Source organism: Sapajus apella, unplaced genomic scaffold (assembly GCF_009761245.1).
Source record: "Sapajus apella isolate SASKATOON/1434 unplaced genomic scaffold, GSC_monkey_1.0 scaffold89, whole genome shotgun sequence".
Lineage (NCBI taxonomy): Eukaryota > Metazoa > Chordata > Mammalia > Primates > Cebidae > Sapajus > Sapajus apella.
The window spans coordinates 8,265,362-8,278,751 of NW_022437029.1; the positions used below are offsets into that span (position 1 = coordinate 8,265,362).

At 38.0% G+C, this 13,390-nt stretch overlaps 1 long non-coding RNA gene across 1 annotated transcript; it reads left to right on the top strand.

Moving 5' to 3' along the window:
• Positions 1-563: 563 nt before the first annotated feature.
• Positions 564-5,370, top strand: LOC116534823. Its single transcript, XR_004261887.1, has 2 exons — positions 564-778; positions 3,621-5,370. It is a non-coding gene; the product is annotated as an uncharacterized LOC116534823 (long non-coding RNA).
• The last annotated feature ends 8,020 nt before the right edge of the window (positions 5,371-13,390 follow it).

The following is a 13,390-nucleotide window of genomic DNA, read 5'->3' on the forward strand; positions in this document are numbered from 1 at the left end:
AAATTCCCAAACTGCCCCCAAAATCTTATCTTGAAAACAATACTAGTCTGTACTTTAAGAAAATATTGCAAAGGATAATTCATTCTGTTCTTTGATTATTTAAAGCAGGAAAATCCTTTTCCACTAATAACCTGTTATTTCAACAGTTTAATTAATATAATTTCATACTATTTAACAGTTTTATAATACCTGGAGTGGTTAAAAAAATTGTACTGCCAAAATAAATTCGAAGGATCACTTGGAATTAATATCCCTACAGACTGACACTGTTTAGTCACTCTGAACAATTACAAAGACTTTGAAATCACAGCGGTTATTTGTGATACTATTAATATTTCTTCTTCACCACCTATTATGTAAACATAAGTGAGTGTACAAAAGTACATAGTTTTCCTTTTCACTTGAGTGCATTTCCCATCCCCTAAGGGAAAAGACAAGATACATTTTTGGATTCTTCAATGATGCCATTCAATTGTTTTCCATGTAAAAAGCGTGAATGATTTCTCTGTTACCGACCTATTTCCAAGTTGTTGGATTAATACGTTTAAGCAAGAGAAGGAAAAAATAGAAGAAAAGATACTATTATTCTAACCTTGTATTATGAGCACGTCACGTGTTCTTAAAGAATTGTGGAGTGAAGGAATAAGAAAATGTGATGCTTGGAAGAAAGAACACAGCGCCAAGAGGCCTTGTTGCTGAATTTGCTGAACAATAGGCAACCTCCAAGAGTGCTCGCCTGCAATTCCAGCTCTGCTATCAATTCACTGTATGCCTTTGGGTAAGTCACTTAACCTTTCTGGGTCTCAGTTTCCCCATGGGCCAAATGGTGGTTATTATAATAACTCTCTTACCAGTATTTTGCAAAGAACAATGATTACAAATGAATGCAAATCATCTTGTGTGTGTTAAGAATGACATACAAGTGGTAAGAACTAGCACAAGCTTGTAGTTCACAATACACTTTCCCAGAAACAACAGGCAGTTGTTGCAAGCATAGAATGATAACAAGAATCAGGGACCACCAAGCAAATTACAACCAAGGGAATCTTTTAGAAAGAATTCATGAGTCACTGGACCAAAATGGCCAAGTGGAAAAGGAGAATTAACTCTCATTTTTTAATTTAAATTATCATCAGAAGTAATGTTGGTGTAACAAACCATAACACATACTTAGTTTGAGTTAGTCTAAAATTCTTCTAGAAATATTGATTGGGTGTTACACGTTTTCCGTGTGGAAAGCAAATGCACAACTTAGAGAAGGTATTTCATATGAAAAAATATAGGATGTATCATTTAGGATGTATAATGCATATCCTGTTCTGTAATGCAGGACGATTTCACAGGTAGCTTTCTAAGAAGATGAAAGAACATGTAATGATTAACTAAAAATGTTCAGTAATGCTTTAGTTTGGACCTAAGCGGAGTAGTCTTTATTTGTACTGTATTTTTAAATAAAATTGAATATTTGACATGCAATCACCAATGCTTTTGCATCCACATTTACTTCTGAAGAATCAAAATTTTCATTTTTAAAAACAAGTTATATCTAAAAGCATGTTCCAAGTCGTATACAGTCGTGTATTCTTTTTAATTAAATCTCAAAAATGAAAAAATGACAAATGAAGAGCACATACTTATGACAGCAAAAGTTTAATAGCATACACACAGGCAGAATTATTACAAATCAATAAGAAAGGCAAACAAGTCAGTAAGAAAAGACAGTTGGAATGAACAAGCAATTAGCAAAATAATAAATACGATTGTCTAACTCACATACGAAAAAGTATTTAATTTAAATAATAGACATACGAATACTCTGTGCCATACATCAGGTGGTAAATGAATACATTGATACTTTCTCAAGAAACAACCAGTAATAACTATCATACACTATAGAAAGTGCTGTGCCTTTATCCCAACCACTTGATTTCTTGGAATTTTTGGTAAAAAAAAAAATTATCATAATTATTATTGTACCCTACGACTTAACTATAAAGAGAAATATTACAGCATCATGAAACTGAGTAAATGGGAACAATTTCTAAGTGTGCAACAGTGGAGCAATTGGTTAAATCCACTATGACATTCGCATACCATGCAATGTTATGTAGCTGATAGAAAAGATGCTGTGATGGAGAGGAATGTATAACAAATAGAAGGATATTTTAAAAGTGTTAGATGCAAAAACAGGTGAGAAACATTAGACAGTGCGTGGTCCAATTTTGAAGAAAGAAAGAAAGATCAGGCAGGATAGGGTAGAGTACGCTGTAATATAACAAAAACACAAAACTTTTTTAAAGACTTATAACAACCAATGTTTAGAGCTCATCGTGTCCCAGGTCCTTCTTGGCAGTAGGGAGTTCTGAAGCCACCACCTCAAACTTGGCTACACTGCAGCAGAATCAAAGAGCACTCCAGAGCTGGCCTCTCCAACTTAGTAGCCACTTGCTCCGTGTTGCTACTGAGTACTTGAAATGGGGCTTGGGTGAATTGATATTGCTATAAGTGCTAAATATATACCTGATTGCAAAGACTTTGTCCAAATAAAAATAGTAATTAAAAAAGAATATAAAATATCTCGATAATTTTATATGAATTTCATGTTGAAATTATATTTTAAATATCTTACGTTAAAGAAGATATATTATTAAAATGAATCTCACCTGTTTCTTTAACATTTTTAATGTGCTACTAGAAACTTTAAAATTACACACCTGACTCAAATTTGTGGGAGCCACAGTCCTCTAGAGTGTCTTGTACCAGTGATTGAATGTTGCACCTCGTTGCCTAGAATCAGTCACCCAATCTCAGGAAGGCCAGAAAAGGCAATCCCACAACGTAGCTGGAAGGCAGCTAACTGGAAATCAGTGGTGAGAAGTCCTAAGAAGCGCCATAGTAAGAGAAAGAGGCAGGAGCAGGCAGGGGTCAGAACAAATTTTGGAAAGTATATTTAAGATCATCTGGGTTAAATGTGTGTTACTTGGCATCCAAAAATTTATTTGGAAAGCCCTTGAGAATATCTCCAGGATCTAAGCAGTCAACCCCTAAAGCAACCATTAATAAAATGGAGTCATGAGACTGCCCTGTAACAGCTCGTGGAGAAAGAAGTGTCTCGAATATTACATTAGTGTGGACAAAGAAGATCAGCAACAATTTGGACACACACACCACACACACACACACACACACACACACAAAGGCAGACATTTGCAGACTTTGGTTTGCTATTGAGCTGCTTCTTATCAGGGCAATTCTATGTAGTACACTCTAGGGTACCAAGCAACAGTTGGGCGAAACACACACGCACGCACACACACACACACGCACGCACACACACTCACGTGCAGACATTTGCACCCTTGATTTGCTTCTTATCTGGGCTTCTTTATGTAGTACACTCCAGAGTGAGAAGCAACAAGGTTTGATTGATTGATTGGTCAATGAGTGTTATTCTCCTGAGAAAAGCTAAGGGGTCGACAAACATACGCAAATGTGTAGGTATGTCCCTAAGTATTGAAAACCTTGAAATACACACTGCAAAAGGTGCACCATCATTGTCACTGGATACTGGAATCCCACGTGATGTTAAATTCTTTCTTTTCCCTTATCTTTCTTTTCAGATCATCTACAAGAAATGAACGATGTTCAAAATTACTTGTCATGCCCTTTGCTTGGGGCTGAAAACAAGATGCAGTCATACAGATTTCAGCTACAGAAGGGCAAGCAAATGGAGTGTGTAATCTAGAGGCAGCCTGCCTGGGATCAAAATGCTTGCAGTATAACCATTGACAGCTTCCATAACTTATCTCTTCCCAGGTTAACCAACCTGTAAAATGGGGGTAATATTTGTTCCTTCTTCATAGGGTTGTGCATAAAAATCTGATGAGATTATAGGTGGAAAGAAGTGCGAACCTACAGAAACCTTTCCATAAATGCTACCTATTATTATTAAATTGCAGCTTTCATTTAGTTTTCAAATTTAAAGACTAAAATCAGCTGAGATATACTCCAATCTCCAGCTAATGTTTGCAAAAGTATTAGTAGTATTCCCTTCATCTTTCCTCATCCCTTTTTTTAAAAAAGAACTCTAACTGGTAAAATGCATTTATTTCCCTTGTATCTGTACAAGCCATTGATTTGTCAGGAGAGAAATACAAAGACTTTCACATTTCTACTGCTCTCTATCCTGAATTAACACTCTGCTTCTGAATTTAAGGCAGCAAAACTCTATTCAGTGTTTTAAGAGTGGGTAAAATATATAGAAATGAGAATAGCCTTGACAAGTTAACATCAATGTGAATGAGACTAGAGAAATAACATTCTGTATATGAGTGCTTTTCTTTTAAATAGTCTTACCAACTTTCAAATGATTAGACAATTTTGTTTCATTCCCTTCAAATTTACAAATTAATATTTTTAAGAGATGGAGTTAATAACCAGTTAAAAACTATAAAGTCTTCCTCAACTGAAGTCTGGAGTTTTGCTATATAAAACTGACTTAGAGTTACAATAAAAATACCAATATCATGCAATACTATATTTGTATTTCTCCGTTTAATTGCTTTTTATTTTCAAACAGTATGCAACTAAGACATGCCTGAGTGAAGTTTCCTAGGAGCCAAATAATTAATCCAACATTTATCTGAAATGCAGAACTAACTTGCATAATTCTTCAATTGAATATCACACCTTTGATGGGTACATACAAATTTTTTCAACCCGAGGCTTGAAAAGATGTGTCATAAAGCATTCTGATTAATCAAGAACACCTTGTAATTTGCTGCATTTGGAATGTAGATACCTAACTTCCTGAATCTTTTAACAAAATATCTGTAAAATTGCATGATCAAAACTATACCTCCACTGAACAAAGTGACAGAGATGGTACTAACATCGACAAAAGGTAAGAGAAGGGTAGATTTCAAAAGGTTCTAGTTGTTTCTATACTCTCTCACTCTTACAGTGAAATCGAGAGCCGAAAAAGATTCTAGGGTTTAAAATTCAATTAAAGCAAACACTTTTGACAATTATTTTACTATTTGATGTAAAAAACTAGATTTTTTTTGGTCTAATACTTTAGTTGTTTGCCTCTTTTTAATTTTTTCATATGTATGATTTTATTTTAAAGTTCCACTGAGGCAGTATACATATGCCAGCCAGAAAATGCAGATATTAAGGGATTTTATTCATAACAGGCTAAATTTGTCTCATGTGAAAGATAAAAACACTTTGGAGTTGATGAGTCTATGATTTTAAGTAAAATCCTCATTCAAATGTGATTGCTTTATAGGTTTAACTCTGGTCAGAGTAATTTGTGTTCTTTCTATATATTACTCCAACTATAATAAAGCTGTTTATGCAAATGTGAAATTGTTGCTATTGCAGAATCTTTCCAACCATGTAAGGTTGTAATGTTAAATTCCCATTCACGATCAAAATTCCACATATTTACAACCTGCAAACATCCAAAATTCACACTTCAACATCTGTGTGACTGCCAACTTCTACTGAAATCTATAGCATGCTTTTTTAGAAGTGGAAGAAAAAGAATATAAAACCTTGAGGTAAGTACAATTCAATAATTATGCTAAATATTTACCAAATGTTTGTTATGGAATGTATTTTATTAGTTGATAACACTTAGAAACTGATTAGGGATGCAAAAGGCTTAACAAGTTTGCAGAATTTTTACAGCAGACTTGGCTTAAGAATTTAAAGCATGCCAAAAACACACAGCATGCACAATTCTCGAACACAAGCCTTAAAAGTTTTTTCATTTATAATATTCAATTCCTCCAAATTCCTTTTATTATACTAACTTTGACACTGTTCTGATAATGAGTATTGTTACACTCTTAATAAAGCCTTTATCTTCCCATACTCTCTCTCATTGAAAAAGTCAAGAGTTTCTATCATATCTAGTATGCTAAATACCTTCAAAGTAAATAATTAATGTGTAATATTTTCCCAGATCTTTTAAAAATAGTTTAAGTAATGCTTCGTGTTTCTGCACATTAACTGGATTATGAGTTAGTATTTTAAGGGGATTATGAGTTATTAAAATCAGACCATAGGATCTATGGACAGCCCTATTTCTTTCTCGACTGTTTTTTATATCTATTATTCCTTCAAACTGTATTCTGGTCCCTCTGAATTTGGAGGCAAACGAAGAAGGCAATAGGTTTTGCAGGAAAAGTGAGTAAAATGACAAGCTGCCCTGACACATGAGCTAGTTGCTGCCTTTTGGAGGAAAAGGAATTACAAGTTACACGGGCAGAATGACTGTGTGCTACTCTGCCGCACATCCGGTCACCCTGGCGTGTCTTACTCTGTTTTGGTGCTTGCACCGTGACGTCCTCAGTGTCTATGGCTCTCTACCCTGGAATCTCTATTCTCTAGTCCATTCCCTACAGGGCTCAGATAGAGACACCTCCTCCACCAGGGCTGCCTTGGCTAACATCCCATACGTACCACTGCATTTCAAGGACAGCTATCATCTCCCCTGTATAACATGTTGAAGTCTTATTTCTGCCAGTAAATCTGTGTTGCCCTTCATCATGCAATTTCTGAGCCTCAGTTCGCTCATGTCTGAAACATGAATACGGTGTAATAATAAGTAACATATTCCTCGTTATTTGGCCATTATTGCTTTTGTGAATTCCACTGCACCTCCTTCAAGTAAGTTGTATCGATGCGTTCTGCTGATGCACAGTGTTGTTATGTCTTCTTTTGATTTTTTTGGGTTGTATCTTCCAACCAAGTAAAATTAAACACCACTGGGATGTTGAGGCCCAAAAGGTAAAATGTAGTAGAAATAAATAGGAGGCTACACATTGAGGTTTGAAAATCAGTTTCAGAGTACAATATTTATGTATCTGACGGGCATTTGTATTAAGTACCCACTAGGCCTGGGCGAGGCTCTGATGACAGAAAGATTTTTTTTAAGTCTCCATACGTAATAAGCTCACAGGCTTACAGTATTGGCAAGAGGGAAGTGAGAGATGATGAACATTTAACAAATAGAGTACACATTTCAATAAATATTGTGATAGACTTGAGTACATACTCTATGAGAATACAAAAAATGAAAAAATTAATTTTACTCCTGGGAGGGTGGGTGCAGGTTGGGGAAGCCTGGGAGGATTCTGAAAGGAGAAAACGCTGTCAGGCATTTGGCTAGTAGTGGCTGTTAGCATTGATTCACCCAGCTTCTTGCTAAGAGAATTATGAAGACAGAGAAGATAAGAATTCATGCTATCACCAGCTGATAAGTTACAGAGAGTAAGTTGCAGAGCTGAGCCATCAAGACAGGGGCACCCTGCCTTTAACCAGGAAACGAAGCTGCCTCTCAGTCTAATAAATGGCAGCCTCCTGTTCCAGCTAAGCTTATCACACAATTGAGACACTATGAGAACTATTACATTAAAAATGCATTTTTTTCTTCCAAGAAACCTGTAAATAAAATAATGGGGTATTTTTGGCATTATGATATTTTTATTGCCAAAAACTTGAGTCATGTTTTAGTGCATCTTTAGAGGAATGCCTAAACCATTTAGGATTGTTTTCTTTTAATCAATAAAGACCACTAAGGCACCCAGGGGCAGCTGTGATCTACTGCTGAACTACCCCTTTACATGCTCTTCCATGTAGAAGCTGTGACTATTCCTCAGCCAGGTATTCCCAAAAATCATGTCAAAAGTACACCCTTCAGATGTGCATGGAAAAGAAAGTCCTAAGCAAATACATTGAAATATAGGGTGAAATTCTAGGAAATTTTTTCTTTTGGACCTTTCTATATATTTTAAATATTCTACCAAGAAAATACTTTTAAAATCAATCAAGGAAAATTTTTAAAATTCTATAGGATTTTTTGTTTTTTAAAAACCTGTGGGGGGTAAAGTGGCCAAAGTTACACATAGAACTATAGTGATTTCTGCTTTATTGCATGATGATTTGTTGCCTCGTATTTTCTTTTCTTTCTTTCTTTTTTTTTTTTTTTTTTTGAGAGGGAGTCTCATTCTGTAGCCCAGGCTGGAGTATAGTGGCATGATCTCAGTTCACTGCAACCTCCGCCTCCCGGATTCAAGTGATTCTCTTGCCTCAGCCTTCCAAGTAGCTGGAATCACAGGTACACACCATCATACCTGGCTCATGTTTTGTACTTTTAGTAGAGACGGAGGTCTCACCATGTTGGCCAGGCTGCTCTCGAGGTCCTGACCTCAGGTGATCCTCCCACCTTGGCCTCCCAAAGAGCTAGGATTACAGGCGTGACCCACCGTGCCTGGCCTGTTTTCTCATGTTTTCTAAAATGAGATTTTACCACTCCTAAAATTGACTATATTAATCTATTAAGAGCAAATGTCGATGAATGACAATAGATAAGCAAAAGAAGAGGGAAGCCCTAGCAGGGCTGTCCAGGCAGAGGATGAAGGCTGGAGCAGCCTTGGCACATCACAGGGTTACAGCCTATCATGAGAATGGCTCGGTCCCAGCATCACGAGGGAAGGAATAGAGCCCTAACCCTTGAGGGCTAGAAGAGGATGGGATTGAGAGCCCAGCTGAAGGTATCTCTCTACGAAAGGAATAGGGATGGCCCTCCCAGAGAGAGATAAGACCGATGGGTGAAGATGCTCTGCCTAGAGGTACAGAGTGAGGAAGCTAAAGAAATGTGCACCTGCACCAGGAGACAGAAAAGGGGCAGAGTAGACACTTCCGTGGTGCCACTGTTATAAATGAAAAATTGAACCAGGAGAGGGGATGAGTTTAAAATTAGGGGCCAGGATATGACATGATGGAAGTGGCCACACCTTGGGCTGGCAAGGTTGGCGAACAGATGCAGTATTGGAAGCAGCATCCGGTTCTAGTCCTAACAGGCCACTCACCAACTGTGAAAATGTGAGCAGGACAGGCCTCCTGTCTGCAGCCTTTTCAGAGCCAGAGCCAGTAGCTCTCATGCCACGTCTTGCCCTTGTTCTCACTGACTTTTTACTCACTTCTTGCCCTTGTTTGAATTTGTCTGGTCATCCCTTGAACAAGTATAACTGAATGAATCAGGATCCCACCCCTCCTCCCCCGACCCCGGCCCCATCCTCGAGGTGCTCACGTGACAGCTGCCTCTTGAAGGCAGTATGGAGGTAATAAGAGATGCTGCATTCCACAATTCCGCAAATGAGTGACAATCCATGTGTGTTGCTGAACTCTGTCCAAAGAAGAGTTGACATGCCCCATGTTTCCTCCAGAAGACAGGGCAGAATCTTATCATTCCAGGTCATTCTCCCAGGAGGTTCATCCTCTATCCCCTTTCAGGAAGTGAGTTTCATAATTTCATCTGCAAATTTATTTATTTATTGAGTCAAAGAAATAGCTGGCTTCATATTTTAGGTAAACTGCTTATTCTTAATTTACCTGAATTTTCAAAACAGCCTGTAACTGAAAACTCCACTGTAGCCTGGTAGGAACAGGACTTCCTGAGCATTTTGCCAGGAGCACTTGGCCTCCGACAGACCGGGAATTCTATAGTGCCCTTCATTACTAGGTTTCAGTATTTCCATTTCAAGCCCTGGTAAATACAGGGCTATGAAGAAAAAAAATTAATGGGAATATTTTCAAACCTTTGGAAAACTTAGGATTTGGTATTTGGCAGGAGGGCTAAGAGGGTGGTTAAAGAAAAAAAGTGCAAATGCTCAAAACGTTCTTTAAGGTTGCGTTTGAGTCCAATTTATTCTGTTCTTTTTTCACACTGGAGCTAGCAAGGTTGCATTTTTTTTTCCCTCGCTAACAACTCTCTCCTTATTCTATGGAATGTTTAATTTGCCCTTTGAAAGAAAGTATGATTTGTTCCATTTTTCCATGTGCAATTTCTATGCTATTTACAGACTAAGATAAGAATCAAGAAGGATTCATGTGCCAAAAGCACACATTCAAGCCTGGGAGAGGAAATCAGAGTCCTAAGCCCCAACTTGGAATGACTTACTAGATGATTGTAGTGACAGAGCCATCTCCGCGCCGGGCTCTCGTCTGACTCAGTGATACACTCTGCACTAACAGAGACGATTATCCCAAGCAGCCAGTGAATCAAAGCAGAGTCTAAACCACAATCAAAGACTGTGTCTGGCAAAGTATCACAACTTCTAGAGGATTTGCTGAACAAAGCTACCAAAAACTTTAAAAACTGCAGTCTTAATCTAGTCACCCCTTACACCTAAATGATGACAGTGTGATATGAAAACACCAGTTATTATGCTTTACAAGTCAGCATGCTCATCAGCAAAGGATCTAAGTTAAAATGAATCCCTGTCAATATAGAGGACAGTATCAAACCAGGGCCTTTAAAAGAAAAAGAAAGAAAAAAACATGTAGACTGAACAAACTCAAACTTCTAACCAAAAACGAAGTGATAAACCAGTTAATCAAGCCATGACGAGAACCAGGTAAATCTGATATGAAACCACAATTTTACTAGAGCAAACTCTTACTAAGCTCTGTTCACATCAGTTCTGCCTTTTTTTCTTTCTCGGTAGCTCAGCTATGGATGGTCTCGTGGACTCTCACCATTGGAATGATTTGCTTTCTATTCCAGTCTGTTCTCAGCTGTCTGGCCCTGCACAAGTGTTTGCAGAGCTCACTAATACCGACCACCCCCCACCCCCCACCCCATCTGCTTTTTACTCTGAGCATGCAGGGCTCTAATCAGTTCTCCATAGCACAGAGACTACTTCTTGTTTTTACAGACAAACATGTTAATTGCCATCACACTCACAGGCAGAATGAAAGACTGTCTTTTTACCCTCCTCAGTCCACCCGCCTGGATGCAACACAAACTACAATCTCCATCTCACACAAGCAAGGACACGCCCCCTCTTCTCTAAACAGCACACATTCTTTCAAACAAAAAATCCCCGCAGCTTAAACACATACATACACAATTAAGATATGTATGCATAGGAAGTGCACCATTGCAATGATGGATGTAACTTATTATACTGACCTTACTAGCTAAAGAGTACGTGATAAAAGAGACTCAACAATATGAGTTAGAGCATCTGGATAAGTCCAGCATCTTCAGCTGGGGGTTCAGCATGCCTGAACTCTGTTTTCTCATCTGATCTTATAACCAACCTCTCTCTCTACCACTGACTCTTGGGAAGCAGTGTATTTTAGGTTAAAAAAAAAAAGTCTCCCTTTGATCCCTCTTCAAATGTCAAGAGTAAGCCCTTACAAGCACCCAATAGTCAGTACCCAGAGTTGGTACCCGACCACCACGAAAGAGATTAGAAGAAGGTCTTGGTGTGGAAAAAGATGTAGACCTCTTTCCCTTTCTGAGGACACACTGTCATCACCCACATTACAGGAAAGATGAGGCTGCTGAATGAGACTGGTGGCCAAGGACTCCGGATTAATTACCTTAAATAAAAGGCATTATTTTTATAAATATCTTCAAGTAAGTATAATATTTGTCTATAAAATCATTGTTGAGAGCTGCATTTCACCTTTCATATTTGTATCTTGCAGACTTTCAAGTTCATTTCTGTACTCTGGGAGTAGCCACCTAAGGGAAATCTGCTCTTCAGGTCTACTCTTTCAACATCACCCAGAAATCACTCATGCAACCAAAACCCACCAGTGAAAAGTGCTATAAGGTCACCTTCATCTAAGAAACCAGCAGTTTCCAAAACAAGCTCTTGTACATTATTCACCAGTGGCCAAGATCTGGTGAAACAAAAACTCTCTCCCATATGGAAGCAGAGAATATAAATGAGGGCAAACTTTCTGGAGAGCAGATTGACCACATAGATCAAGATTCTTACAAATGTTCTTATCCTTTGACTTAATAATTACAGTTCTTGGAATTTATCCCAAGGAAATTATCGGAGAAGCAAACAAAGAATTATGTGCAAGGATGTTCATTGCAATGCTATTTATAATAGCAAAAAATTGCCACTGCCTAATTAAGCAACAATAGGGATTTAGTTAAGTAAATTATAGTAAATCCATAGAACAGAATGCTATTCAGGCATTAAAAACCATGTGTTCAAAGAATGCAGAATGGCCCAGGGAAGTGCTGACAAGATAATGTTAAGTTAAAAAGCAGGCTGCAGCGGGTTAAATGCAATGTGACCCCAGTTTTGTAAATATTACATATGCATATGACATGTAATATGTGTACATGAAGTTTGGAAGAAAGAAAAAGAACACTGAAGTTTACTAAGTGCCAAGGAATGTAATAAAACCTTTACATGATTATTTTATTCACTCATCAAAATAATTCACAGGATGAACTATTTTGATCTCTATTTTGACAGTGGGAAACCCAGAGCAAAGAGAGATTAAGTTGCCTAAGATCATTCAACATTAATACATTGGATGGCCAGTGTTTGATCCTAGACAATCTATATCCTACATAACACTACCCACTGTGTCATTCTATGGGTTATTTTCTCCCTTGTGTTCTTTGTGCACTTTTCCATTTTTTTAAATAAACATATTTCTTTTATAACCAGTTTTTAAAAGGTTCTTAATATTGCAAAGTGAGAGTAATTAGCATTAGTATGGAAATTAAACTCATATTCTTACTGAAGTGAACAGGGTATTTTTGATTTGTTAAAAGCAGGACACAGTTTTGGGGTTTATTTTTTTACCTATTAATTAATTATTTACATTCTGAAAATGTACCATTTGCTTTGCTTTTTATGTATTTTGGCACTTTTATGTTTAATATGGCATTTTGTGAAGCAGAAGGGGAGCACTGAAGTGGGGATTTATTAAAAGATAAGGAAAAATACAGACAGGGATTTTCTAGGTGTCTTCAATCTTCCTAATAGATGGTAAGGTAAGCTGCTAAGAGTGAGTCGAGCAGGGGTGGAAATTGAAATTAAGGAGAGTAAAAGATCTGAAATAACTGCCGTGATATGAGCCAATAAGAAGTAAATAAAGGATGGAATATTATGGTTATTAATAATGATGTCAAAGGATACATGAACAGGGAGAAGGCTTCAGGTTTGCATGCGCTTGCGTGGTCGGGGGAAGATGATGGAAAGTCTGGTGAAGATGGATAGGTTTCTTCACAGAGCGTCAGCTGGGCAGCAGCATGGTTTTGGCCATGAAGTCTGTGACGGGCAGAGAAGCAGTGCCCCTCCAGGAAGGGCCCATGTGACAGCCGCCAAAGACAGATGTAGGGCAGGGATGATGGTCGGCAAGGACAGTGTGCTACCTGAGACCCCACAGACTGCAATTAGATTTGTTAGGTCGATTGGCAGTGTCGCAGAAGTGAAAGGAGATATCTAAGAGTGGACACTGTAAATGCAGGGGCAAGGGAGGGAGTGCCCAGAGGTGAGTCTGATGTCCTCAAAGGAGCTGGCTGTGGTCCAAGAGGGATCGGGGCCCCTGCTGC